The sequence below is a fragment of the Rutilus rutilus genome (assembly GCF_951802725.1).
Source record: "Rutilus rutilus genome assembly, chromosome: 11".
NCBI lineage: Eukaryota > Metazoa > Chordata > Actinopteri > Cypriniformes > Leuciscidae > Rutilus > Rutilus rutilus.
In genome coordinates this window covers 9,221,121-9,240,041 of record NC_140216.1, presented here as the reverse complement: position 1 = coordinate 9,240,041, position 18,921 = coordinate 9,221,121, and the positions used below count along the sequence as shown (strand labels likewise).

Here is an 18,921-nt window from a genome sequence, read left to right as displayed (position 1 = left end):
GCACATCACTACTAAGGTAAAATGTAACTATATATTTGTTTTGAAAAACATTAGCCTAAATACAGTATAATTGTCGTATAAACACAAATGCTAGGCTATATCTTAATAACAAAAAATATTTTAATAATATAATAGCATAATTCTCTATGAATTCACATTTTTGCCATAATACCATGGTGCAGTTCAGGGGTGGACTGGCTATGGAGCCGCTGTACAATGTGGGACAGCCAGTTAGCGTTACTACTGTAAATCCATGGTAAATGATGATTATTTGTAGATTGAAAAGCCTTCTGACTGGATTGTTCATGGCACGATGTTTCTCGTGTTTGTCAGTGCTGTTGAGAATGTCAGCGCTGTTTCACCTGGTTTAAACTAGTTTAAATCACAGAGTCGTACATGTTCTTTGCTGAATCTCATAGATGTGATCGAGACCTATCAGTGAGCAAACGCATCTGCTCCTATTAAGATGCAAGCGATTCAGATCAGCCTTGCATAATGAAAATTAAGCCATCATTTATTCACCCTCATGTTGCTTAAAATTGTGTTTTTCTTTCATATGTGGAAAACAAAAGGAGAAATTTTGAATAACGCACTGTACTCTCTTTCCCATTCAATTACCACCAGGGGAGATTTGAGATTATCAATGCAGACTTTTTTTTCCCTCATTAAACTTAGCCTAAACTTGCAATTACGAGAAAGAAAGTCCAAGTCTAAGAAAAAAAGTCAGCTTGCAATTCTTGCGATATATAGCCTAAACTCCCAATTGCAAGTTATAAAGTCAGAATTGCGAGGAAAAAGTCAGAATTGCAAGGTTATATCTCACAATTATGACTTTCTTTCTCGCAATTATGAGTTTATATCCCACAATTTTTTTTTTTTTTTTTTCTCAGAATCGAGAAAAACTTGCAATTCGAGAGTCAAATTCTGAGAGAAAAAAAAAAAAGTCAGCTCACAATTCGGATATTTTCTCGCAATTGCGAGTTTATATCTCACAATTCTGACTTTATAACTCATAATTGCAATTGCAGTTCTGAGGGAAAGAAAGTCTCTTACCTTTTTTTATTTTTTATTTAGTGGCGGAAACAACCTTCCATACTGTTTAATTTGTATGGCTTCAGAAGGCTTTTATAGTGGTACTTACTTTTTGAATCTTAAAAACCTTTTGTTTTCCACAGAAAAAAGAAAGTCATACAGGTTTGGAACGACATGAGGGTGAGTAAATTATGACAGGATCTTCGTTTGTACATAATGTTTCATATGTACACTCGGTGAGATCAGAGCTTTGGGCGAAGGCGCCCTCCTCTTCATAAAGCCTACCCTGTCTTAGGGCAGTAATGAGAGGGTGTGTGTGTGTCTGTGTGTGCGCTCTGTTCTGCATGACTGCACCTCTCTCTCAGCGATCATGTGATGTTGCAGTATGCATGTTTAAGACCTCGCCCTCACGGCCAAGTTAAGCGCTGCCTCGACACTGACCGAACAAAGTATTCTGCTGCTCGCCACAGACACACCACATCCACAGCCCCGTCTGGCTGTGTGTGTCTCAAACTAACTGCCCTGTCCATCAGCGACTGAACAGTAGTGTTTTTGCATGAACATATCTCCTAAGGAATCTGGTTTCAGACAGGCCACCTTAGGCATCATGTCAAGTCAAGTCAAGTCAAGTATATTTGTATAGCGCTTTTCACAATACAGATTGTATCAAAGCAGCTTCACAGTATTAAATTAAAATAATACAACAAGGTTTGTTTCTAGTGGAATTTATTGATAAAATCAAATTAGATATCCCCAGAATATCCCCAACTGAGCAAGCCAAAGGCAACAGTGGCAAGGAACCGAAAAACTCCATCAAGTGACCTAATAGTGTCCTAAAACTCCATCAGGTGACCCAATGGAGAAAAAAAAACCTTGGGAGAACCCAGGCTCAGTCGGGGGCCAGTTCTCCTCTGGCGTTTATTAACTAGAGGCCGGATTGTAATTTGAACTGTAAGATTAAAAATATTATATGAATGCCTGGCTGAAGAGATGCGACTTTAATCTAGTTTTAAACTGGGAGAGCGAGTCTGAGCAACGAACAATATCAGGAAGGCTATTCCAGAGTTTTGGAGCTAAATGTGAAAATGCTCTCCCTCCTTTGGTGGTTCTGGATATCCTAGGTATGACCAAAAGCCTTGAATTTAGTGATCTTAAAGAGCGCGATGGATTATAGGGCGATAGAAGATCCGTTAAATAGACTGGAGCTAAGCCGTTTAGGGCTTTATAAGTCAGTAGCAATACCTTGTAATTAATACGGAACTTTATAGGTAACCAATGCAGTGATGATAAAATCGGTGTTATATGATCATATTTTCTTGATCTAGTAAGAACTCTAGCGGCGGCATTTTGGACTAACTGTAGCTTGTTAATTGAGGATGCAGGACAACCGGCTAATAAAGCATTACAGTAATCTAGTCTCGAGGTCATGAATGCATGAACTAACTTTTCTGCATCAGAAACTGATAGCATATTACGTAGCTTAGCAATGTTTCTAAGGTGGAAAAAGGCGGTTTTTGTAACATATGAAATATGATTTTTGAAAGACAGGTTGCAATCGAGTATAACACCCAGGTCTTTTACTGTAGAGGATAAAGTAACAGGACATCCTACTATATTAAAGTTGTATTGCGAGAGGTTTTGTGGGCGGTTTTTTGAACCGATGAGTAGTACCTCTGTTTTGTCTGGATTTAATAAAAGAAAATTACGCGTCATCCAATCTTTTCAATCATGTCACCCCGAACGGTCAGCTTTACAGATGAAAAAGTGAAATTTTTATTGCTGTGCTTGTTTCTTAGTAAAAGAGTCCATGACAAATGTAAACATCCAAGATACAAGGAAAAATCTAGTTTAAAACACATCAAGTTCTTAGAAATTTGTACATGGTTTTGTATTTGTTTGGCATTTTCAAGAAAAATTTAATGACTTTAATATTATGTGGTCGAACACACATTCTTACCATGTGGTCTTAATCATTATGTAATCAAGTTTTGAAATATACCTATTTTTTTTCTTTTACAATTATCAATTATTAATTCACAAATATGGTTAAATTATTTGACATTTTAAGAGATTGTTGACTCTTAGACAAAGTCTCGAGTGTCTGCTGTGATATTACAATAAAATATGATTATTTCCAAACTATCAAACTACTCAGTAAGGTTTTCTTTTTAGAAATGTAATTCCTTTTTCTTCATTAGGACTGTCATTACCCTGATATTTTTGACTTTGTCTCAAAAAATATCAAAATTAATTTGTTAAAATAGGTGTATTTAAGTCATCTTATGCAAATGCATTTTTAATTTTTGAAATAATGGATTGGAGAAAAAGAAGCCCTGTGCAGCGTAGTATTATTTATTTACTATCATATTATTTATTCATATTTTGAATTAACTCAAATTTCAATTTTAATTTTAAGTTTTAGTCAGTTTATGTTCTTTTGTCATTTTAAGTTATTTTTTTAACGCTATTTAGCTTTAATTTATTTTTATTTCAGTTTTAGTAGTAAGTTACGTTTTTCTTTGATGTTTATATTTTATATTATTTCAGCTTTATTTCAATTAACGAATTAACTAGTTTTAATCGTTTTTTGGTTTTAGTTAACAACAACACTGGCCTTGTGTCATTCACCCAGATATCATAGAAAGTGAAGGTCATATCTGTTCTGCCTTTAAAAAACAATCAGATGGAGGCATCTTAGATGTTATGCAACATTTTTCAGCTGTCTCTCAAAGATATTTGTCTTTTTTTTTTTTTTTTTACCTTATCAATAAAGTTGTCAATAGCGAATCATATCGATCCATGCCCAAAATGGTGTTGATTTTAGGAAGTGCTCTCGGTTGGGCTTCATCCGGCCCACTCTGGCCTTTGGCGGTTCTCTGGACAAATAGAAGCGAGCTGACCCAGTTTTTCCCCATTAACTCAGTACTATTGGCAGGACTCAATTCCTTTATAAATAGGAGAATAGTAATCACATTTAGATGCCTTGGCTTCTCACCAGAGTCCTTCAGCTAAAAACAAACCCACTCCATCAAAATCAGACTGGGTTTCCAAGTGCTTCCATTATTCACTGATGTGCATCTGCCAACTGATCATTAAAGCTTTTTTTTGATCTACATGATCTGAAGGGTGAAAGACACAGTCCATTTTGACCAATAGGCATCTTGGCAGCTTAATAAAAACTTGTAAAGATCACTGTGTTTCATCCGCCAAGGTGCACAGACAAAGAGGATTAGACCCAAGATCTAGTTCGGTGGCTAAAGTGGGATTATCAGACCTCTTAATGAGAGTTTCTTCAAGCTGCAGGTCATACTACCTGTCAGTGGATCTGGTCTCGAGAGAGAGAGGCTGCCGTTAGACAGGCTTTGGTTGAGGAGGAATGTTGATGGTCTGTAAAACACCTGTTGAGACTCAAGTAAATCCCCATTACAACTTCCCCTTCAGTGTCTGAGTTTTTTAAAAACAATTCACCTCTGAAATACCCCTCATCTCACTTTTGCTTTCTCTTTTTTTAGTTGTTGTGTGGGTTTGGGGAACTTTTTCTGTGAGCTTGATGCTCTGGTGGTTTATTCTCCAGAGGTTTTCTTATTCTTTGCACAAAGCCTGTTTCTTTCACCTCGCTGCATAACTTCCCTTCCTCAGCTGACTGTGTGAGTGTGTGTTTGTGTGTAAGGATGAGGTAGAATGTGTGAGTACTTTGGCCCGGTCACACACAGCCTTGACGCACAACGTTATTTTTAATTTTCACATTCGCATTTGGAGCCAATTTACGCACAACCATCACTTTTCAGCCACGCAATAAGCATCAAAAAACAAGTTGTTCTCTTATTCAACATATTGTCTTGTGCCTTCTGGAAGATTATCGGTAATACTTTATTCCAGTAGTCCACTTTAGACATCCTACTGACTAGAAGTATCTTTGCAGTAACCTCTGAGAGTTACTACAATTAAACAAACACTTAAATATCCCTATCTGGAATGCTTTGATATAATCCACAGTTTAGTTTTCAATAGGTTTGCGTAACCCTAACCTGTCGCTTCTGTGGCTTGAGGCTTCTGTCACTGAGTGGTTGACTAAACTGCTGAATGGCTTTGTCTCATGAGATTTATGCTGGTTTGTCCATGAGTCAACCTTATAAAGATTTTCCATTCATTTTTCCATTCATTTTTTGCTTGAGTGAGGTCAGAGAGAGTTGAGGCTGTAGGAACAATTCTTCCTACATTGGAACAGTAGCACAAGTCGTCCTCCTGTCAGTCGGTGTACGGCACAGTAAGTCACAGAGTGCTCGTCGGAGGGAAGCAAATGTCCACCTTGCTGTAGGGTTCTGGATGTGCCCAGATCATTATGTAACTGTTCGCTTTCTCTTTCATTCACTTTCTCATAGCGTTTTTTGTAGTCCATTCTTTTGCTTTCAGCGGTTCATCTCTGTGCCAGTCTAGTGCTGAGTGGATGTCTTTCTGTACTTTAGGCTCCAAATGTTCCTGGGAAACAGTCCTTAAATGCCCCTTAAATACAGTTTGTGTTCTTATACAGCTTGTGAAATGTACTTCTTTTTTTTGTCCACCAAAAAAAAGGCTGGTAGGGGTGGGGGAGAAGACCTATACAGCACAGTGGTGCACGTTTAAATCAAATGTATAGACTTATTTTGGATTTTTTAACAAGGAAGGAACGAATGAGGTGGATATGACATACGGGATTTGTTTGGAGTGTCATGTGAAAATAATAAAACTCACCTCACACGCCACCATCCAGAGATAGCGTTAGCCTTAAAGGGTTAGTTCACCCAAAAATGAAACTTCTGTCAGTAATTACTCACCCTCATGTTGTTCCAACCCCGTAAGACCTTCGTTCATCTTCGGAACACAAATTAAGATATTTTTGATTAAATCTGAGCGCTGGCTCACTCCTCCATAGGCTTCTAAGGGACTGAAACTTGCTCGCCCAGAAAAGTTATTAAAGAGATCGTTAATATAGTCCAAGTGACTACAGTGGCTCAATCTTAAGTATATCAAGCGACGAGAATACTTTTTGTGCGCAAAAACAAACAAAAATAACGACTTTATTCCACTAATCATTTCCTTCTCTCTGGGCCTCAAGTTCGTTCACGTAGTGTTTTAGCAGCGCGTCTGTGTTGTACGTCACCACGCATCACACACATGACCAGCGCCAATAGTGAGCCTACGTGGTGACGTGTAAAACACAGACGCGCTGCACAAAAACACTGCGTGAAAAGACTCGAGGCCCAGAGAGAAGGAAATGAATAGTGGAATAAAGTCGTTATTTTTGTTGTTTTTTTGCACACAAAAAGTATTCTCGTCGCTTGATATACTTAAGATTGAGCCACTGTAGTCACTTGGACTATATTAACGATCTCTTTAATAACTTTTCTGGGCCAGCAAGTTTCAGTCCCTTAGAAGCCTATGGAGGAGTGAGCCAGCGCTCTGATTTAATCAAAAATATCTTAATTTGTGTTCTGAAGATGAACGAAGGTCTTACGGGGTTGGAACAACATGAGGGTGAGTAATTACTGACAGAATTTTCATTTTTGGGTGAGCTAACCCTTTAACCAAGGATGGCAAAGCTGATGTTAAATCAGGTGTTTTGTGGGTATTTACTGCAGGCAATATATACAAATATATGTTATTGCAATTCTCAGCATATTGCAAAATGTTTAACCCTATAAACCCTAAGGCCTCTAAATTGTCAATATTAGGGATGGATGCATGATACTGCGCTCGTGTACTCATAGTCATTAAAATGCTCCGATACCACGCAGTGTGTACAGTACAGTACTTGTGAACCGACAACAGAGCAAACAGAGAGCAGAATGGATATATCAGAGAAGGATGCCTATGAAGTAAATGTATCAAATTAATAGAACGTTGAACAAATTAAATAATTACTCCTATATAGCTGCTGTGCCTGAGCTGATGAGTGAAACGCAGAGTGGATTGAGCGCGGGCTTATTGAGCGCATCTCTTTTTTACAGACATCATTGTAAAGTTTGTTGTTCGGTCAGATGTGTCGATTGAACTTTTTAAATATTAAAAGAGTTTGAATATTTAAGCGCAAGAAGACACGAAAGAGAACTCAATTCAATACATGTGTGCTTTGTGAGAGGTTTCCTGTACACATACACCAGAAAGCCTCTTGGCATCGTCTTGTGCTTAAACGGACAAATTCATTCATAACTGTCGAAGTGCCCATCTTGGCGATCATTCCAGTAAGCATAGTCGTTTGTCTTAAGTGAACGTAAACAGTTGAGAAAGAAAACGCATGTGTCTCTGTGGATTGGATCAGTAGCCTACATTATCTTAAAGTGACAGCAGCCTAATATTTAGGGGTGTAAGGATACATCGATATGGATCGATGCATCGATATAACGTCTAACGATACGATGCATCGATTCCACACGTAAAATATCGATATACACCTTTAATTTGACACTCTCCACATTCTCTCATAACATCCTTCCGCCAAAGCGCACATTTTCGTTTACTCACCAACCATACTGTCTGCCGGTGTGTCTTTATAACGTTAATCTCCTCATCTGAAATACTGACTGAATCCTAAACAAGTTTTTTCACAAAAGCCGGTATTGTCCGCTGTCAAGGCATCGCGAGTTCATGTTTTACAGCAGAAACAGATAAGCAGTCGCACCCTTGTTGGTGAACAAAACACGATAAGTCCATTTTAGCGACTCGGCGCGCAGTATTCAGGTCAGATGTTACTTTGAAAAGACGCGCTGGCTAAGAGGAGATTCGTCATGCTGACTAAAAGTGATCGAGGATGGATAATTTCAATGAACTTGATGAACCCGTGATATCTTCTTCGGGGCGTAAAAGGAAAATAAAAGCTGAAACATTTTCACGGAACCTTACTAAGCAGCTCGTTTAGTGGTGAGGGAAAAGCTCACTGTATTGCGTGTACGTTAATCACAATAACAAAGTTTGTCAGCGTCTATGTCAGCTGAGGAGATTACGTTACAAAGATTAACCGAGTGTTGTATTATTTATCATAGCAATTACTTGGTTTTGTTTGACTCAGAAAGATGAAATGTGAATGTATCTGCTCTGCTAAAAAAAACAAAAACAAAAAAACAACAACCTTTTAACATATTAAAGCATACTTTCAATTAACTTTAATTTTGTAATTTACCTGTATTTTTTAAGTTATTATTATTATTATTATTATTATTAATCAAAACAACCCAGCTGCAGTTTGATTGATATTACTTGGAATGCACAATAATAAAATAAAAAAACATGATTTATGAAAATGAACAAGAACGGAGTACTTGCAAATGATCTCTTCTGTTGTAGATGTCCCAATTGGGAGAGGGTGTGCAGTTTTCAAAGAGTTTAATTAAACGTTCATGTTATATATTTTGGTTGCATTTGTGAGTTAATAAAAACGTAACTGGTTGTGTGAACATAATATCAAAATATCGATTAATCGATCGATATAGCCCTGAATCGAATCGAATCGAATCGTATCACAGAATTTTTTGAGGTATCGGCAAATATCGTATCGCTGGCTGAGAGAATCGATATCGTATCGTATCGTATCGTGATGAACTGTCCGATTTACACCCCTACTAATATTCCTGCTGCCAGCTGTGTGTTAATCAAACAATGTTAATCAAACAACAATAGACAAGTAAATCACTCTCTGTTCTAAACTGATTAACTTTTGTAACTTTAATTAAGGAGGATTAATCTATATTTACAGTGAAGAGTGTTATTTGACATTTGATTCCTTTATTACATTTCTGTAGCCTAACTGAAACTGCTGTAAGACCTAGGCTACTGAATAGCACTGTGTATTTTATTTGTATCTTTGTTGCTATTAAATGAAAGATAAAATACGATAGACCAATACGATGAACATTTAAAGTCACAGAAGCTTGTACAAAACATTTTAACAGGTGTAATTAACTGTGAAAATTACTGAAGTAAATATCTTTGCTAAATGAATTAAGTCAACTATGATTATAATTGTTTTGGTTTCTCTATATTTTTTTAAATTACAAATGCAATGAAAATACAGGCATCTGTACTTGGTATCGACAAGTATCTAAAATGAAAGTATCGGTATCGGACTCATTCTGGAAAAAGTGGTATCGGTGCAATATGATCAAAACTTTCTTGAGGAACCTGTTGTACACAATCTACTACATGCCTTCAAATCAGATTGAGGGCTCATACTTTTTTTTTTTTTTTTTTTTTTTTTAGCAAGGAAAAAGCCTTTTAGTATAATTATAAAAACATCCTTGTGTGTATTTTATACAAAAACTTTATATTTCAAGATAAACACTTACTGGACTGAAGCAACTCATTATCTATAATTTTTTTGAAAAATCACGTTAAAATGTTCTCAATTAGCATTTATCCTCTCTCAATTATCATTGCATTATGTTTTGCTTCCCAAAATGAAATCTACAGAGCTTTGATCATAAAATGAAGCATTTAAAGGAACGTAACGGAATGGGGCACAATAATAATCGCTTTATCTTGATTATCAGTTTATGATAGTTTATCTCAGTTTGGGAATCTGAGTAAAACTGAGGTGTTTTTACTTCCTCGAGTATCTTTTTTTCCTTCTCAAGTCTCCATATTCTCATTTTATCTTACTATATGAGGCATAAAAGCCTGATGTATTAAATATGATACTCAACAAAAAACACATGCAAACAAAAAAAATATATATAAATTGACTTCTCGGACTATTGTTTCATATGTGATACAATAATATCGTATATTACCACTAGTGACTGGTGAATGCCCAATTTTACCAGCAACTAAATATAACAGTATATGGGCTTGCTGTGGTAGTCCGTTACCGGTGTTGTATGATTTTTGCCATACACCGATTACATTACTTGCCTACCGCAGCACCGCCCCTACTTTTTATAGAAATAAAAAACATTTAGTTAAGTTAGACAATGCACTACAATTACAAAACTAAAGCAACTGCTCTGTTAGGCACTAAATGAAAAGTTCCAACATTTTGTTGGCGGTGGATGTTAATTTCCCACCCTGTTCATATACAGTAGGTTATCTAGGGTTGGAAAAAGGACCATGGGACCCTGGAGCACAACCGCCATTCCCCCCAACTTGTTTCATTCATATGTGATCGTGAAGCAACCATGTAAGTTTATCAAGGTGTGGTTGAGGCCCCTGGGCGTCTGCGGACTTGGAGAATGTGCTCCTAATGCGTGGTCAGAAATCCTGCCCTGAGTTTATCTTCAAAGGTTCGACATGAGGCGGTTGAGTAAATTAGAGAAGAATGGCTTTGTTCTGCTCCTCTCGAGTGGCTCATCTCCATATGATGCTGGTGAAATGGTGAAAAAAAAATTGCCTTGGAGCAGTGATGTCATGTGAGAAGGGCTCCGACAACAGTAGCCTGTGTCTTCATTGTTTTTTTGTCACGTGAGAGACGGATAGAGCTCAGGAAAAAGGAAAACAACTGCATCTTACTGTGAATTTTTATGTCCTGAGTTGGATGAAATATCACTCCAAAGTGGTTTTAGTTGAGGTGGGATGTCAAACCAGGTATTGTTCATATTCTTTTTCATAGAGCTGCAATGTATATGCGTGGAAGAAGTGGCAGGATGTTTTTGTTCTCTCCTGTCAGCTCCGTTCACATGGGTGGCCTTTTCCCCTCCACCATCACTGATCTCCCGGAGAAAGTCAAACCGACACAGACAGTTCAGATTTAACTGTTCACATGGGAATGTTTGCTTAGTTCATCTTGGATGAGCAGAGATTTAGTGTTTATATAGTTTTTCCTTAGTACTGCTGGAAACCCACCTGGTGAATGAATAACTAATAATGGAATGTTGCTAAGGAAACGCTTTTAAGTGGTTTGGAAAGTCTTTTGAAAAGTTTATGAATAATACAGAATCCAATTTTTGAACGAGCTGTCCATTTTAGCTTATATAGGTCATGAAAGTTTAGTTTAGACGGGAAGTGAAACTCTGACTGCCATGTAGTGTTGTCATAATTCTGGAATTTCAATACAATACTTGGAAAAATATTGGTATTGGATCCAATTTTCAATACCACAGGGACTAATTGCCACAACATTAAGGACCAGTATCCAAGTTCATTTAGGCTACTCATGACCATAGCCAAGTCAAAGTATTTTTTCCATTAACTGTAACTCTGCTGTCTGAGATTCCTCAGGCTCCTAGGGATTATATAATAATAATTAATAACATTTTAAGTCAGAAGTATATTACTACCGTAATACAACTGTACTGTAAATAAATATTTCATAAGTATATTAATTGTTTTAGTTTACAGTAGTAAACAATACTACAATACAATACAATGTCTTAATTTCTTCACTTCCAAGAGTTAAACCCTTGAACTTTTATTTTGGCAGAAACCTGCAGGGAGACCTTATGTTGCTGACAGCAGGATTACAGATTCTTCTCATTATATTTTGTGAGAAATGCTGTAATCATCTTGGAAAGTATGAGCTGCATCGATATTGCAGAAAATGAGTATTGAAACCATTTCAAATATTCAGAATCTATAGCCTCATAAAATCTATATTTATCTATGAAATAATGTAATCAGAATTATTATTTTTTTTGCACATGGATATATTTTGCCTGCTGCTTCAATGGGTTAGGTCACCCAAAAATAAAAATTCTATTGTTACTATTGATGACAGGGCCCCATTGACTTCCATTTTTTTCCCCATACTGTGTAAGTCAGTGGGGCCCATCAACTACCGTATTGTGTTAAAGGAGAACTCCGGTCAATTTTAACATTGAGCTCATTTTTTTGTACATTTGGAGTGCTGTCAGTACAGAGAACAACGACAAAAATCGGTGTTGCCTACACCGAGTTATTCTATTTTTAAAATTTGCACCCTATTGACTTCAATGGGGCAAGTAGTAAGCCTGCTTTTTAGCCTCTTAACATCCTTTAAGTGTCATTACAAGTGCACAGAAAATGTGAGTGATTCCTTCCGAGTGAACACGAGTGGATCTGACTGCAGTAGATGTTAGAGATATTAATAAAAATGAAGTTAATTCAGCCAGCGCTCATACCTTTGTTTACATCCTGTTTTCGGTGGAAGGCCAAAGTAATCGATTGTCGAGTTCACGCGCATAGGTTTAGTACCTATGATCACGCGCGTGAACTCGACAATCGATTACTATGGCCTCCCACCGAAAACAGGATGTAAACAAAGGTATGAGCGCTGGCTGAATTAACTTCATTTTTATTAATATCTCTAACATCTACTGCAGTCAGATCCACTCGTGTTCACTCGGAAGGAATCACTCACATTTTCTGTGCACTTGTAATGACACTTAAAGGATGTTAAGAGGCTAAAAAGCAGGCTTACTACTTGCCCCATTGAAGTCAATAGGGTGCAAATTTTAAAAATAGAATAACTCGGTGTAGGCAACACCGATTTTTGTCGTTGTTCTCTGTATTGACAGCACTCCAAATGTACAAAAAAATGAGCTCAATGTTAAAATTGACCGGAGTTCTCCTTTAAGCCGAAGACAGAAATTCATACAGGTTTAGAAGAACTTGAGGGTGAGTAAATGATGACACAATGTTTGGGTGAGCTATCCCTTTAATGTCTTAATCAATAGCATGAGTCTGAGGCTGAAACTAATGAATGGTTTTCACCTTGGTCTTTATAAGAAATTCATCTTATGTTTTGATGTTAATCCCTACCCATTGTGCACTGATGATCAGCACAATAACCCCCTAGTGAATAGACATAATAACTGGTGTGAATGAACAGTGATGAAGAACCTGTCTCATCTTGTCTTACTCTCATCTGCACTGTAGGTTTGATGGTCCATCTTAACAGGGTCAGCCGTCTATAAATAAATAACCTGGAAACCTCCCCTCCCTTTTGCATAATGTGATTTGACTCAGGACAAGCTGTTCTATTGATTATGTGCTATCGAGGTCTGCTGTGGACGTTTTGGCACAGCTGACCATATCCTCTTAATATTGTTTCTGGAATGATTCAGATAAAGTCTAGAAATATTCCGAATTTGAATGCTGTTTGTTTGTGGCACATTGTTAAGAGGTTACAGAAACACATGGCCTCTTATGTATGCGGCTGTGCACACATTGGTTCACGCATCATGTGCTTGTGTGTGTGCTGAGCCACATGCCGATGTTTCAGCAGACAGCTGACTGCTGCCCACATCTGTGTAAAGGCACTGGCATGCTAACTCAATAAGGGGAGGAGAGCGGTTCCCAACTGCGTCTGACAGGCAGATAGCCCTTGTTACTGTAAGAATGCTGTTTGCTAGTTGTAAGGATTCACTATATATCGGCCACCTTATCGGTATCTGCCGATATGTATTTATTTTTAATTAATGTTATCTTTATCGGCCCGATAAGAAAATTTGGCTGATATCTTAAGGGCTGTGTACACGACACTGTTTTCAACTAAAAACGTAAAACTTTTTATGCGTTTTGGCTATGCTGCACGATTAATCGTATCGCAATCGCGATGTCAAGCCTACGCGATTATATGATGCAAAATGCTGCGATTTTATATTAAATAAACTAATTAGCGCTGTTAATGCGCAGCATCTGTTAATTTTTGGAATCCTTTGGCTAGTGTTACATGATCCCGCTCTTATTCATGCAAATGCTTTTAAACCATTCATAAGGATACGACAAAAAATAACGCGCTGTCAGTGAATGTCCTCCTGACACACACACACACACACACACACACACGACCCACAGATAGACGCGCGCCAGTATCAAGTTCTCTTTCGCTGTAGAACCGAACGAACAACACACATGTATGCCAAAATGAACGCGCTGCCTGTGAATGTCCCGACTGTGACACACAGAAAGACTCGCGCTAATATTGTGCGTGCGCACAAAACAGCATGCCAGAATACAGTTCTCTTTCGAGCTTGAACGAACAATAACACACACAATTATGCCAAAATGTATTTTTGTCGAGTATCTTCATAACATAAGAGTAGTCTTATGATGAACGTGAAGAGTTGTGATGACTCGTGAGAGAATGAGGCGTGTGAGGTCTCTGACAGCAGCAGCTGGTCTTAAAGGGACAGTACACAGTAGCCACAAATTATATCTGTCGCTAAAGTTAATCAAAGAACAAAGGGAACAGAGAAAAACACTCACTGCTCTTGACTAAAAAACTTTTTTCTTTAGGCAGATTATCACTAATCTGTGTGTGCATTTATTTTCCTTGAGAACCAAGCAAGTTGACTCATGAAACCATTTGTTTATTATATCGCATATCGCAATCGCAATATTGACCTCTATTATCGCAATATGACATTTTCCCCAAATCGTGCAGCCCTAGTTTTGGCCGTTCATTTACATGACAATGGCGTTTTACGTGCCTGAAAACGCAAACTTTTGAAAACGTGTTTCAAAGTGCAAGTCTTTGAAAACAGTCTCCGTGTAAACAACAAAAACGCGAATCTCTGAAGACGATGACGTCATGCGTATTACGTGTTCAGTATATAGTGTTTCATTGCCTAACAGCCTGGCAGCAGAATAGGCCTACAGCGTGTTTTTTAGTCCTTTTCACGGATCCGTGTGAATGGAGATCGTTTTGACAATGGTGTCGTCTGTTAAACTTTTCAGTTTTAAGCATATCGTTGTTGTGTAAATGTACTATTTCCTTCAGCTGAGACACTTCAGATGCACACTGTTCGCCATGATGGTTTTGAATTGCTTGAAATATAAATATAATTTTTTATTATCTTTTTTTTTTTTTTGGTAAGGAAAGTTAGCCATAGGAGTGTAAAATTAATTTTTAAAACTTACACTGGTTCAAACAAGGCTACTGTACTTTTTTGTTGTTGTTGTTGAAGTGCTTGGGACATGGCTTTTAATGGTGAGACTTTTGTTTTTGCTGCTTTAGTCAGGTTCTGTTATAGGTCTGGTTGGTATACAAGTACCATAGGAAAAGAATATAGTAAAGAAAAAAAAAGTATACGTGAATTTTATTGGTATTACATATGAGTAGATTATATAATAATAATAACAATAATTATTATGGCTATTATATAATTATTGGGCAGAGGCAATTTACAAAACTAGCTAATGGTATCTATTTAAAAGAAATTGTCTCAATTATGCATGCACAAAACATATTTAAAAAATCAAGAGCAACTATTGTAACAAATTGTTAGGGTTATGAATATTGTTCATCCTTAAATCAGGCCTTGAGAACAGGCTTAACAAACTCAGGATTTGCCTCGGAGCAGTGATGTCATGTGAACTGGGCTGAGCGAACAGTAGCCTGTGTCTTCATTGTTTTGCGTAGCGTGAGACAGAGAGAGAGAGCTCACAAGAGAGGAAGGCAACTGGCATCATTATTGTGAACTTAAACTGAGGGAGATGAAATATCACTCCAAAGTGGGTTTGTTGGGGGTTGAGGGCTTGGCATGACCAGGCAAATGCATGGCATGACCAATAAAACTAATGGTCTCCACTATCAGAAAATAAACAATGATTTAGAGCTGATCAGCATAAAAATTCTCTCATGAGCATGTCTAGTTCAAGTCTTGTGCTTCTGACTGGATGTAGCCCTGTATGTGTTAGTGTGTCAGGATGTTTGCTGTCTCTTCTGTCACTTTCCCTCCACCATCACTGCTCTCTCTCTCAAACTCATTTTTTTCCCTCATTCCTTCTGAGTCACAAGCCTGGAGAGAAAACTGCAGAGAGAATAGTCCTGTGTTTCTCCACTGTTTCAAGACGTCTGCAGGAACTCGATGTTCTCACAGTCACACCCTCCACTGCTTACAGTGTATATATATATATACACATTATATGTGTATGTGTGTAGCAAGTAAGTAGAAAAAAATAGGCCTGTCATATGTGGATCTGTTGTCTGGGTGAAACCAGTTAGTTACTGACATGTGCCAAACAACCTCTCTATTATTTAATAAATGATGAGCCACTCGATAAGCTGTCGTTGCATTTTGCATCATCATACAACATCCTCCTCCTCCTGACTTCCCGTTTTCGGTGACCTTATGTTATGTAAAAGCACTGCCTCTCCCAGATGTGTAATTGAGGTGGATGTCTGATGCTTTGTTGATGTTGACCACACCTGAAAATGATGGCATAATAGGACATCGATGGAAGAATGTTTATAACAGAGTTTTTATACTGAGGGCAGGACTTATGTTATGTGAGAGTGACAAAGAATCATGGAGCAAGGCTGGAAAACTGAACAGGACATGGTTTAAACAAGTCGATTTTATAGTTGATCTGTATTGGTTGACTTTGACTACACTGATCTATATTGAATTTTATTTAGTTGTAAATATTAAATAATATTATTTCAAATTAATTTTGCATGCTCGTTTCCTCTATTTTTACATTTTGATTACCTTCTCAGTCAATGAATGCTCAATTAAAATGAAAGTCTAACTTTGCCAATTTTCAACCCGCTTTTTATTGTTACAATGTCGGTAGTATATGTAAATGAAGTTAATGAACAATGTTTACTCATTTTCCATGTTACCTAGGCCAAGAAATTTACATGTATTAAAACTTTTGGCTTTCGTGAAAACTACAAATTATACTTTTACATATTTGTATCCCCGCACACGGACAGCCGGATCGACAGAGGGTTATTAACAGAACAGTTATTGTGAGGGTAAGGTTGATCACTGAAAATTGTATTGAGCTAGCTATGTATAGTCTTCAAACAGCGTTATGGTTAAAATGTAATACTATAGCAGCAGCAACAGTGCCCAGTGCATTATGGGTGGTGAAGTTTTCCTGCCTATTTTTCTCCTCTCAGGTATTCTCCTCTCCGAATTAATTTTTCTCCGCTTTTCTAGTTTCTACTGTGTAAGAAACCAAGTTTTATTGAAAGTGGTAAAGTACCCCTTTAATCTTTAAAACAGTAATAATTTTATAACACTGTCAAATATCAAACTGAATAGTATAAAATACAAAATAGTATAACATTTTTATATTGACCATTTATTGGTAATAATTATCATCTGTATTAGCCAGAATTGTAATATACTGTAGATTGATCCCTATTTATAACATGAGATATGAGAATTCTCTCATACTGCCCACTCATAGCATTGAAGTGTTATTAAACAACTAAAAACAAGTCTGCTAGTAATAAATGAATCCTTGACTGTTACACACTGTTTAGGGTCCATTCTGTGTTTGCGATCATGCAGGCTAGGCTTGAATCATGTAGCTGAGCTCTTGTGTAGTGTATTACATAGACGATTAGATTACATAAGAGCAGGACACTTATAATATTTGTTTTCCTCATGACAAGGATTAACGTCTGGAACACAGCATGTTTAAGCGGGTATGAACTAGGAAATCCACGCCTGGAAAATGTCAATATTGATATAGAGATGAGCAGCTCTGATGAGTCTTGGTTTGTGCATCAGCGCTGGAAGTGGTGAAATGTTTAGGAGACATGATGGCGAAGCCTCATCTGTTTGAGCACTCTCTTACATAACAATAATTATGTTGGTTTTGATCTCTTTTCGCTGATAAGGCGTTTCGTATAGCTCCCTTTATAAACAATTATTTCTCTATTGCATGTTTTGTTTAAGTTTATTGACAAAGGGTTGAGAGTAAATCTTTATCTAGATTGTCTTGATTCTTCCTTATTTGAACTAATTTATCAGACCATCTTGTTGTTCTGAGATGTTTGCCAAACTTTTGCATTGGCAAAATAGTTGGTTTTACCACTCTTTCGGTAATTGCATAATATAATTTGCCCTGCATGAGCTGTTCTTGCAGCTCAATTGTATTAGTTAAGTTTAATCGATTGCTTGTTGGGTCATGACAGTCTCCCGATGTGAACCCAGCTTCAGTGATTCCCAGGCTGATTTTTAGTTGACTCACGAGTACATCCGCTTCTGTTACATGAACCTTATATTGAGCTTGTACAAAACACTAGGCCAGTCAATCAACTCCTTGATGGCTCATGTGATAACAGAGGGCCTTTGTGTCCACAGAAACAGTCAGGCACACGGTGGGCAACAGCATGGGTTCAGATTTATCTGGAAATTTGATTCACTGAAAGGTGTCCATGAGGCTCAAATTACATTTTTTTTTTTGTTGCTATATTTAGAAACGTTGTATATAGTTAGTCAGAATATGGTTTAATATGAATGAAAGAGTAAATAATTAAATGTCCTTAACACTAATAATATTAACAGTAGGGGTGTAACGATACCCTAATTTCACGATACGATACATATCACGATACGATATTATTGCGATACTCCAAGACATATAATAAAAGGTTAAGAAAAAATGTACTGTTGATTAAATGCTAAATTTGATATAACATTGTGGGTGTAAATGAATAGGCTTGGACAATGGTGACACCAGAATAAATATATTCATGATTCTGAACCTGAAAATACATAATTATTATAGACGAATATGCTTCTTGCACTCTGTCAATGGCTAGATATATTTAAAATAGAATTATCAGGACCCACTAATATTTCCCCATTATTATACATTATATTCAACATAATATATTGTAGTTTAATGTAGTACTTACTCTGAAAATGTAAAATTTTTCTTACAGGGTAATTTTTATTTTGGGTGAACTATCCACGATACATATTATTGCATTTTTGTATTGCGATATATTGTGACACGATATATTGTTGTTACACCCCTAATTAACAGTATAATATATTTTTTATATAATGTCAGAGTATCTTTAAATGAATGAATAAATAAATATCAAATACATTATTTAATATATTAACAGTTATTATAGTTTGTATATGTATGACTAATTTACAACAAAAAATTCATTGTAAAGCATAAATAACTGATAAGGGATAATAAATATTGTTGCTATATAATTTTTTTTATAAAGCGTCAAGATGAACA

The 18,921-nt window shown here is 36.9% G+C and overlaps 1 protein-coding gene across 10 annotated transcripts in view; it reads left to right on the top strand.

The window, feature by feature from the left end:
- spire1a (spire-type actin nucleation factor 1a) overlaps window positions 1-18,921 on the top strand; it is a 47,650-nt gene that overhangs the window by 5,119 nt on the left and 23,610 nt on the right. The window lies entirely within an intron of this gene.